This window comes from Protopterus annectens, chromosome 9.part0, assembly GCF_019279795.1.
Source record: "Protopterus annectens isolate FY-2018-M chromosome 9.part0, PAN1.0, whole genome shotgun sequence".
In the NCBI taxonomy this organism is placed as follows: domain Eukaryota; kingdom Metazoa; phylum Chordata; order Ceratodontiformes; family Protopteridae; genus Protopterus; species Protopterus annectens.
Genome location: NC_056743.1, coordinates 613,345,124 through 613,357,513, shown reverse-complemented (window position 1 = coordinate 613,357,513; position 12,390 = coordinate 613,345,124).

Sequence of the window (12,390 nt, the reverse complement as noted above, 5' to 3'; positions counted from 1 at the left end):
GTAATGTAAAAATATGCAACTCTAACAAAGTAAGGGGCATGTTGCTAAACCCTAGGAGTTCATATCAGAAACTGCACTCTCTGTAAGCACTCTCCTCAATGGAAGATGTTGATATCTGTGCAGTCAGAGAAACCTGGTTCAAGGCTGCAGTAAGTACCCTGGCCTTGCAAGGATACAATGCCTTCCACACATGCACCGCAAATTAAAGTTGTGTGAACCACAGGAGGTGGAATATCTATCCTCATTGAAGATAATTATGCCTGTAGACTGGTTAGACAAGATAAGTCTATGGAGTTAATACAAGTCCAATTTAGTCTGTCTAAGAAACCCCTTCATGTTTTCACCAGTCATAGGTCCCCTTCCATGAACAAGAAAGGTCACACAGCCTGTTTATAACTACTTAGAAAAATTGAAGTAGAACAAAACAACCTAGTCAGGGGTGATTTCAACTATCCCTCTATTGACTGGGAAACTTAGACAACAATCTCACTTGCACAGTAGTTCCTGGACTTTGTTAACTCAAATGCCATGGAGCAAATAGTGCACCACCCCACAAGGGTGTCTAATATTCTAAACCTGTTCCTCACCAATATGTGTGAGCAATGTAACACCTCCTGTGTAGGGCCTGCACTGTTTAAATCCAACCATAAAGTAGTCTTTTTTGAAGAAGTAATAGCTACGATACTAGCAAAAGGAGAAGTCAGGTTAAAAAACTTAATCTAAGGTAACTACACCCTCCTAAGGGATAGTATAATCTACTTCCAAGCTCCAGTTTCTGCAGTGAACATTGACAGCTATAGTAAGGTACAACCTGATGCCCTGTATAAACACCTCCACAAATTTATAGACACAGCCATGACTAATAGGCTTAAAGAAAGATCCTCAAGAAAATACAAACCATGCTGGTGGATGTTTGTCATTACTAGATTATACAGTAAGTGAAAGACGCTGCTGTCTACAAATATACACGTGAGAAACCAGAATTGGAATACCACCCTCCTCAGCCTAAACAAGAAAGTAAGACTCCTTGTAAAATCCTCACAAAACAGCTATGTGAAAAATGTAGGACCCCTAGCCAAGGATAACCATAAGGCTTTCTAGAGCTATGTCTGCAACCTAACATATAAAACTCAGATGTGTGCTGAACTAATTGTGAATGGTATTGCACATGCATTCCAGGTGTATATTGCAAACCTGCTGGCAGACAAGGTTGGCTAGAATTCACCCTCTTTCAGCCCCCAAGCTTACAACAAACCACGTCTTTGACATCAACTCCAACCTGCATCTAGAAACACCAAGTAATCACTGCTCTCTGCGAGACTAGGAAGACAGCCACCATGACACAAGATGGCATTCTGTCCTGCATTCTTATTATTCTTAAACAGCTAGCTACTCCATTAGGCACCATATTTAACCACAGTCTGAGTCCACACTCTCCACACTGAGTGGATAACAGCGACTGCTTTCACCTTACAGAAGGGTAGATCAGCAACATGCATGTGTAAGTATAGACCCATAAGTTTAACCAGCCTCATCTGTAAGGCAATGGACCAAATTATCATGGATGTCAGACACAAGGACATAGGTGACCTCCAACCACTAGATCTGTTCTAGTTTGGATTTCACAAGGCTAGGTTCTGCCTGTTAAACCAGGTGAAATTCAGAAATGTGACCAGAGACATAGACAAAGGCAAATGTGTGCACACATCCTATCTTGACTTGGCCAAGGCCTTCAACACAATCCTACAATCAGGCCTAGGTGAGAAACTAACCCAGGTGAATATCAACTCCTATATTGTCAGGTGGGTTGCAAACTGGTTCTTAAACCAACAACACTTATTCAAAGTTGGAGACTTCATCTCTAGCAGCAGACCTATCACCCATGGGTTCTCACAAGTGTCAATGCTGTGCCTATTCTTGTTTGCCATATACTTCTCAGATGTCCAGACTGAAACAGAGGGTCTGTAACTAACCAAGTTTGTGGGTGACTGCAACTTAGATGCCTAACAATGCCAGTGCTGTTCAAAAAGGGCTTACATAGACTAATGACTGTTGCCAAGCACATGTTTTTTAAACTACATGCAAACAAATGCATCAGCATTCCCTTCAGTAGCAACAATGCTCCTGCTTATTATAAAATAACCAAGAATACTCTAATCACCATTTCTATATTGAAAGACCTGGGTACACAAGTTGACTGCAATGTAGATATACAGCTCACATCTGATTAGGAAAAGCATTGTATCAACAGTGAAATAAGTTAAAAATCACCTATACTCATTCCTCATCAGGTCTGTTATTGAATATAGTACTCCCTTTGGTATGTGCTGTACCAGACACCTGCAGCAACTTGACAGACCTCAGAGATTACTAAATAAGACAAATCAGGGTCAGCAACACATGTCTTATATAGACCAACTGAAGTAGCTATCACTGCACTCGGTAGCATATAGACTGCTGACAGGCAACTTATGTATGCCTTACAGGGCTCTTTCTGACCCAAATGTGATGAAAATGCTGCATATCCATAAGTCATATGGGACTAGAGTCACCAGTTACAGGGAAATCAATACAGACTGTGATATACATAGGATATGCTGGAGAGAAGGATACATCTCTCAGAGGTTTCCACTCCTCTGTAATGGGCCTCAAATCCATGTCAAGCAGAGCACCTCTATGACCCTGTGTAAGCACAGTCTTGATGACTCAATGACAAACCATTAATGTCTGCCAAGGATTGCCCCTGCTCCTCTCCTGAACATGGGTAGTTCTTGCTAGACAATTCTTAGGCATACACATTCTTTCATCGAATACTATATTGTGATGTAATGTCTAGACTTCTAAACACCATCAGGACAATAGCTTAGTAACATCCTATGAACCTATGGTGAGGTACATGCAAAAAAGGCCATTATACTATATTACTGTTCTGATGAGATTCGACTACAGTGTTGACATACAATCCTGAGATTTGAATGTGAGTGCGTGACTTCTAATGTGCACCATAACTTTGTACTAAAATATTATTAAAGAGAGCAGTTGTACATTTATGAGGCACATTTCAGTTTATGACTTCAAAACCCTTACAAGAGCATCCGTTATGAAGTAATGAAATGATGATGCTAGCAACTGTATAACTGACCAAGTACAATATAACTGACAGGTACAATTATCAGTTCAACACAAAAATGCAGATATAATCATCATTAATGCAGATAGTCACCCTGTGCATCAAACACATAGCTTTAGATCCCTGAATCCAAAAGAGAGAAAACAGGGATATGGCACAGTTAACATCACTTGCACAGGGTGTTGTGTGTGTGTGTGTGGGGGGGGGGCAGCAGGCCTAGGCTGACACAAGAGGATGGTGAGTGTGTTTGATAACCAGAACAGCTGAACCATGTAACTGTTGTGTGGGTGTGTTTTAGGTGCCGTCAATGAGACATTGGTGTGAGTGTCTGCATGAATACAGCCAAGCTCAATGCTAGCTCTATGTGTCTGTATGTTGGACAGGTGTCAGCTGTGCAAGGTAGAGCTGACAGTTCATCACTGTCACCCCTGACCATGAGAACTGGCTTTGGCAGGAGATGCCTGGCACCTCCATGGCCAAGATCAGATCCAGGGCTACTACTTAAACATGACTAATGTCTGATGGATGTGCTCCCTTTACAGGAATGCCTAGGAGCATGACCCCATGGTCTGCCACATTTGAGTGTGAATAGCACACTCCCTGCTGGAGCAGTGTAAGTACTTCTACTACAGGAGTGTTATCAGGCATGGCCACATTGGCTATCAGCAGATCTTGTTGCTGGCCTATGCCCACAAGGATGACGTTCCCCTTCCAGCATATGTTCTATCATGGACAATGTGTGTTCCATGACAGATACTCCATGCTGTATCACAGACACTCCTCATTCCAATGTGCTAATCATCCAATCCATGGAATAGGCAACACAGTGGAAGCATTCATGCATGTCAGACTGTGCCACATCTACAACCCTAAACATTCATCTGCAGTGCCTTTCTGAACATGCCTATATCTCCATGATGGCCCTAAAATATGTTGAGTGATGCAAGAAGAGACACCTGCACCAGGTGGATGAGGGACAGAAGACCCCCTGCGAGCACCCCTATCAATTCTCCTGGGAGGCACCTCACCAGCACTTTGGCTATGGCCTGAGTCAACAGGCACTGAAGCCGCAGTAGCCACACTTCCCTAGTCAATGTCCTTGCCCTACACCTGCCCAATATCTGAGGCCTCAGTAGACTGGGATGTGTAGGCCTACTGGTTGTGCATGGGGAAAATGAAGAGATGTCTGAATGTCAACCTCTGTGCCAGATTCAACCTCTGCACCCCGCTAGCTGTGCCTCACTTTGGCTACCATCATCATCAGAGTTTGAAAAGACCCTGACATCAGGTAGCACAGGGGCCACACTCCCACTTCCACGATCACCTGTGATAAAAAGGAAGAAACACAGGCTACATTAATACCTTCACTACTATGCTACAAGATATGCTAAACAATTAACACTGCTGTCAGTATTACTGACACTACAGCAATACACACAACAGGCCTAAGATGATACATTCTGATATTTTTTGAAAGTTATCTACGGTACTGACATAAATGTATTTGGCTTACCATGTTCAGAAGGCATACATCTCTGGATTCCTGATAGACCTGAAATAAGTTAAGTAAGAGGTAATGGCAATATCATCACATTTAACAGTAAAACGGGGGTAATACATTTAGGTTCATAGTTTCATAGATTTTTACTAGGCTCATGACCACCAGGGCCTTTTTAAGCCTAGCCAGGCATCTCAAATCTATGCCAAGTTCTGATACTCTTGATAAGTGTAAGTAGGAGTTTGGGAGATGAAACATTTACAGATTGCCTGTGTCCATTAGCGACATAGGTGTCAAACAAGGGATGGATTTCCCATTTCCCATGCAATTGTCAAACACTTGAATTGGGTTGGGGAGGAATTCTGCTTCACATGGATGGGGAGCCTGTTCTAGAGATGGAGTAGTCTTTGGGATACATACCAGTCTTTTCAGCAGGTCCTATTTATATCACAGGCAAGGTTTAAGTCCTTAGAATGGGTAATTCTGGTGAAGTTTGTTTTGCAGATATCCAGAACGTCCATCGGCATGAGATCTGACAATGCCGTGTATGTCAGGCATAGATCTCTTCTCAAAAACCTGTAGGAGACAGAATACAAGGAAAGAGCCTTGAGGCAGTCTGCATAGAACATTTTACTTAAGTCCTGTATATTTTAAGTGAGGAACATCTGTGGGCATTCCAGTTGTTGGATATGCCTGGTTAGGTACATACCAAAGGGGGCATTATCCTCAATTATAAGGCTGATGAATGCTGAATACAGTGAAACAATTACTTTCTTGGACTTAGATACCCTAACTTTATTTATAAGTTACACAACATAGAATGATTTCCTCACTACTGTAGATATGTGATGGTCAAAGGCTAGATTACTATCTATGTGTGTCCCTAAGTTCCCAACTACTGGGTCAACTCTAAGGAGTGTGTTCTCAGTATGATAGTTACCAGGGCTGGATGACTTCCCAAAGGAAAGTATTATGTATTTCTTGGCATTTAGTTTTAGTCCATGTCTCTGACGCCAGTTGTTTGTCTGTGTCAGCCCCTCCTGGAGAATATTTGTGTCAGTGTGGGATTCAATGACAGCTCCTAATTTGCAATTATCTGCAAAATTAGTCAGCCAGAAACCACTGACATTGGCCTTGACTTCAGAGAAGTAAATTCCAAAAAGGAACGTTCCAAGGACTGATCCCTGAGGGACTGCAGTTGTGACTGGCTTCTTTGTAGTGGTGCAGTCCTCAGTTCTCACTTCCTGGGTCCTGTCTGTGAGTCAGTTGGCTATCCACTGGGTGATGTATGAGTTTATACCTATCCTGATGAGTTTGTCAACAATGCCAGAGTGGGATATTGTGTCAAATTTGTTGGAAAGGTCAACGTACATAGTGCGAACCATTTTGCCCCTCATCCATTGCTTTGGTGACCTTCTCAAAGAAGTCCACCAGGTTGAGCAGGCATGATCTGCCCTTGACAAAGCCAGACTGGGTTGGATCCAGTGTCTGGAGGTTTACTATATCACTATTGACCATTTCCATGATAATTCTTTCCATGGCTTTGCATATAGGACTAGTGAGACATATGGGTTTGTAGTTTCCAGGGTATAGAAATGGCCCTTCTTTGTGCAGAAAGATGACATGTGCTATTCTCCATTCATGAGACACAAAGCCTGTTTGGAGGCTATAGTTAAATAGCAGTTCAGAGGCCTTGATAGGTCATGTTTCATGCTATTTAGAAGGCATCCTGGGATATTGTCTGGGCCCATTGATACAGTGTTTTTGGCCTTAGAGAGAGAAATAAGGACCTGTTCCCTAGTGATAGCAGGGGGAGTTATATTTTTTGGTATTTCCTGAGGGAAGGTTGAGAGGGAGAGAGGGTAAAGTTGGAGCTAAATTTATCAGTCAGTAGAGTTGCTATATCTTCTGGTTTCTCACTTTTTAAATGTATCCAACTCATTTGGATTTCATTGGTGTTCATAACCATCAACTGGTTATTATAGGCAGTCTAATAAATATTTGGATGCGAATGACTGGAACAGACCTGCTGATAGTGAATTTGAAGTACAAGATGTTGTGGAAACCCCTGACCCTTTAGTACATCCCCCTCTGAGGAGATCTGAGAGATTTATGAACTGGAGGTGAGGGGGTTCAGGGAGAGGGAATATGAATTACAGAAATCAACAACTACAGATTAACCAAGGGAGTGGGAGGGGGTTGGAGACGGCAATAATAAGTGAACAACAAATTGAAAATTGTACAGTGATATATATCACCAAAGGTGATTTTAAGATATACAATTTTAGCAATGCTGTGGTCTCAAATGAATTGGCAGATTTATTTGAGAAAGGGCTCACATATGTTCCGGTGAGAAATGTTAAGATTGACAATACCATCATACAACTGAAGTTATTTGTAAGGAAATTAAACCTGGCCTTCTTTTTTAGGGATCAAATGATTAATAGTGTTCCTAACAATAATGTGGACATTAGAAAACTGAGTACTTTCAAACCCCTGTTACATTCCATGGTGAATTTATTTGAAGAAATGTGTGAACATGATATAAAGAAGGTAGGGATGGTTTCTCATCACCTTTGTAGGCATGTGAATTTAACTGACAGAGAAGAAAAACTTTTAAATTTTATTACTTACGACAAGCAGGTGAGGGTCATGAAACCTGACAAGGATGGGGGGATGGTGGTTATGAACACCAATGACTACAATATTTTGTGAATAAATTGGTGAAGTTTCATTTTCTGTTTCTCCATTCACTTTCTTTTTCTTAGTTTATTGGTTTTGTAATTTTTTGGTTAATCTTTTGGGTCGCTTAATACCATGATGGGAATGGACCCCATTCCTAAGTCAAATTATCATTAAAGTTCATGAAGTTAGTACTGTTTCAGTCTTTGATGTGAGAGAGAAGTGCTCTTTGCAGCACCCGCAATATGCCCAGTAATGACTCCTTCTGCAATTCGTTTGGAGTTACATATATTGGTAACATATCTAAATATGGTTGTAGATTCTTTTTTATAAGACCCGTTGCTCTTTCTACTATTGGAACTGTCTGGGTATCTTTCTTCCACATTGCGGGTGCTGCAAAGAGCACTTCTCTCTGACATCAAAGATTGAAACAGTACTAACTTCATGAACTTTAATGATAATTTGACTTAGGAATGGGGTCCATTCCCGTCATGGTATTAGAGACCCAACATTTGTTGACCAGGCTACTCTAACTGGATACATGTCCATTTTCAGTAGAGGCCCGGGGAGATAAGCTTGGAGAACACACATTTCATAACACAATGCAAAATGCAAGTACAATACAGAATTTAACAAAGAAGGCAGCTCATTGTATAACTATTTAACAAACGATCACATATGTATTAAGGTAAGTACCCACAGAAGATGTCAGTGCAAACAGTAACATTATCTAGAAGGTAAAGGTGTCATTGTTATTAAGGAAAATATGACTTGTTACTGAGAAGAAGAGGATAAGCAGAATCTAGTAAGAAGAGCAAGTTAATTAGTCAGGTTTAGTACAGGGGCATAACCAGTGTGTTCTGAGGAAAGGTCTCAGTTTGTTTTTGAAAAGTGATATAGAGGACAGTGATGAAAGTTCACTGGGAAGAAGGTTCCAGGATTTTCCAACAGTATTAGAGAACAGAGTCACCAGCTTTGTTGTTGGATTTACAAATATTTACTAAAAGTTTATGTGATGAACGTAAGGTTTTAAGATTATTATAGGGGATGATGAGGGTAGATAGTATTGGAGTATTGGAAGGATGGTAAAGGGTATTGTGGGCAATGGTCAGTTGGTGGAATTTAAGCTGATTTTGTAGCTCACACCATCCTAGCTGCTTTAGATTATAACAATGGTGGGTTCTAAATGGGTTGCCTGTGGCAAATCTGGCAAAGTTATTGTAGGAGTTTTCCATTTTGTTGAGGTTGCTCTTTGATACATTAGTATATATGGGTGAGGCATAGAGGAGTGTTGAGATTAGATGAGTGTGAGCAATAGTTATTCTAGCTGCTGGAGAAAGGAAGGGTTTGATCCTGTAGAGAGAGACTATTTTTCTATTAACAGTTTTTAGCGTATTGTTGATATGGGTGTCGAAGTTAAGGTTGTTGTCTATGGTGATTCCTAGTAGTTTGGTAGTTGGGTCCGGAGATATTACAGTACCATTACTGGATATTACTGTGACATCTATTGGAGAGGACGTCGGAGTAGGAGTAAAGAGTAAAAGTTTTGTTTTTTTGGGGTTCATGAGGAGGCAGCACTGTAAAAACCATTGTTCTACAGTATTAAACACCTTTTGGGTTAGGGACTGCAGTTCAGATGTAGATGTGGCTGAGCATATAAGTGTAGAATCATCAGCGTATTGTATGCATGTAGCTGAAGGGATTACTAAGTGAAGGTTGTTGATGAAAATTGAGAAAAGGAGGGGTCCTAATATGGACCCTTGAAGGACAACAAGATTAATGGGGAGGTGGGTAGATAAATTATTATTCCATAGCGCAGCCTATTGTCTATTATCTATGTAGTAATGGAACCATTTTATAATGAGTGCATCTAATGACAGGGATTTGAGGATATTTATAAGTATCTGGTGATTTACCATATCGAATGCCTTGGACAGATCAATGAAGAGTGCAGAGGAAAGCATATTGTTCTTACAGCTTTTGTTAATACAGTCAGTAAAGGAAAGGAGGGCAGTGGTAGTGCTGTGGAATAGACTGAATCCATGTTGACAGCTGGAAAGTAAGTTGTTTTGGATTAGGTGGTCAAGTAATTGCCTATGGATGCATTTTTCCTTAATTTTTGCCAAAGGAGAAAGTAAGGCTATGGGACAGTAGTTAGAGAATTTGGTAGAGTTGCCACCTTTATGAAGGGGGATAATGTGGGAGATTTTCCAGATTGTTGGAAGGTGTCCTTCACTGACGGTTCTATTAATCAGAATGGAAATGAGATAGGCTATGGATCTAGCTGCTTTTTGTAGATATTCTGCGGGTAGTTGGTCGGCTGAGGGAGAGGATGGTTTCAGTTTTTGGATAAGGGTAAGAATATATGTTGTTGGGACTGGTTGGAAGAGAAATGGTGGAGGTGGGCTAGTATTAGAGGTAGGTAGAGTTAAGCTATGAGGTGATAGCTGATTGGCTAGTGTTTGAATAGCCTCTGTGAAAAAAGTATTGAAGGCATTGGCAGTTTGCTTTGGATTCTCCTGGTCTATGACTTGTGGGCTTGGCGTAACAGATTGACCTGGGTGTAGTAGTTGGTTAATACTTGCCTAGAATTTTTGTGGTTTATTATGGTGAGTTTGCTGGAATTGTAGGTAGAATTTTCTTTTAGCAGACAGTATAGCTTTTTTTGTGTAATTTCTCAGCTATATATAAAGTTTTGTTGATCTACAGGGTTTTTAATCATTCACCATTTAGTCCAGTATTTATTTCTGAGAAGGATTTTTTGCTTGGTTTCTCTTGACAGCCATGGGGCAGGCTTAGTCCTAATTCTGATAGAACGGGTGGGTGCATGGTGGTCTAGTGTGACTAGGAATTTAGAATGCTGATATGCTTGTGCTAAATTAAGCAGCTAAGTCATCTTAAATTTATTCTCATCAAGTTTCAAAACTTTCACTACAGTTGGGTCTTGTGAGGCCAGCAGATATGTGTGGAGTCCCTCAATTGTAGATCTATACATGTAATCAACTTCAAGGAGGCCTATCCCTCCTTCAAAACGGTGAATATATAATCTTGGTATACTCAGATTTTTATAAATGATTTGATGAGCATGAAGCATCCTTCTTGTTTTCCTATCTAATCTATCCAACACATTTTGGAGCCAGTCAGTTACTCCAAAATTGCAAGTTAGGACAGGAAGAGCAAATTGGTTTATAGCTTGGATTTTGTTCCTAAATGTCAACGCTGTTTTCAGAATTTTGCATCTTTTGGCTTTTCCCGGATAGGGGTCACCACAGCGGAACTCCGGTCCGCTAATTATTGGTAGTTGATTTTTACGTGCCAAGTTACCAGCCCTGATGCACAACCTTCAATGAAGGTGCGCCCATTCACGCATGTCTCCATGCAGAAGACGCTCTAGCTGAGAATCGAACCGGACAGCGTCTTACTGTGAGGCGACAATGCTACCGCAGCATCACCACCTCGATAACGCTGTTTTCAGAATTAAGTCTTCTAAAGTATTCCTTACTAAGTTTTATTCACAGTTGTTCATATTTTACTGTTGATCCGTCATCAATTCCCAAATATTTATACCGTCCCTCTTGCTCAATTTCTTTTATATCATTCTGATCACTGATGTTTTCCTGGTGCTGCAATTTTCCTGCTTTAAACATTGCTTTTGCACACTTATCAAGACCAAATGATAAGTTTTGACAACCGGCAGCTGAGTTTTCAGTTACTCATCTGATAAGCTATACAGTTTTAAATCATCGACAAAGAGAAGATGAGAAGTCTTTACACTTTGTTATTTTTAGTAGCCAGATTGTAGCCATGACCTAAGCTGTTAAGTAAACAGCTTAATGGGTTAATGGCAAGGAAGAATAGCAACAGTGACAGTGAGTTACCATGGAATATCCCTCTTTGAATTTTTATCCCTGGGATAATAATTTGTCCTTTATAATGGCTTAATTGCAAAGTGGTCTGCTACTGTTTCATGGTCAATGTAATGTAGTCAATCAGTGTAGGGTGTATCTTATACATTTTAAGCACTCTTTTATCCATGAATGTGGGATACTATCAAATGCTTTTTTATAGTCAATCCATACCATACATAAATTCTTCCCTTTTTATAGTTCTCCAGTATGACTTTATTTAGCAACAAATGATCCTCTGTTCCATATGACTTTAGTTTATTACCCTTTTGTTCTACTGCCGTAATTGAGTTTTCTTCTAAATGACTATAGACCCTGTCACCATCAATTCTCATACTCATATATAGTTTGTACATCGTCTAAAGGCAAGTTATAGGTCTATAATTTTTAGGGTAGCTTTCAGGTTATCTCTTAAGTAGGAGCATTGATCTGCCTGTTGTTAGCCAGGTTGGTGTCTGTTCAGGGTGGGCATATAAATAGTTCTTACTCATGGCTAAATCCTCGTGCAAAGATGTTAATACTTTTAACCAAAAGTTAGGTACTTCATCTGGGCCTGGGGTTTTGCAATTAGAGACTTTTCTTAACTTTGTTTCAATCTCTCTGGCTGCTACTTCATCCCATTTCATATCCTGCACCTTTAAACATCTTATTCTTTCTTTTACTTCTATCCATTTAACATCTTTGTTATGTTCCACAGGATTTTCATAGATACTTCTCCAAAATGTATCTACTTTCTCTTTTTTGGTGATCTTTCAACTTCTTTTACTTTATTTCCTAATTCTCTATAAAACATTTTTGGGTCATCAATAAATTGCTTATTTTGCAATTTTCCTTTATATTTATCTGTGTATCTTCTAAGTTTTTCCAGCTGTGCTGAAATTTGTAGTTTGTTATTTGTGATAGTGCATAACAGATCCGGGTCTATTCTAATACTGTGTAATGCTTTAATCATATCTATCTTTCTTAGTATTTTTGTTGATCTGCTCCCTTTTCTATAGTCTTCTAAGAGTGACACTTCTTGTCTTAATTGCTTTATAGTTTTATAGTTTTCTCTATTCGATATTTCAATGATGGTATTTGATTTCTCCCCTTCCTTTCCTTCACTACCATGTGTTCTCTTGGTAGAACTTTATCAGTTATTAATTTAGCTGCACAGTAATATATCCTGTTTACTT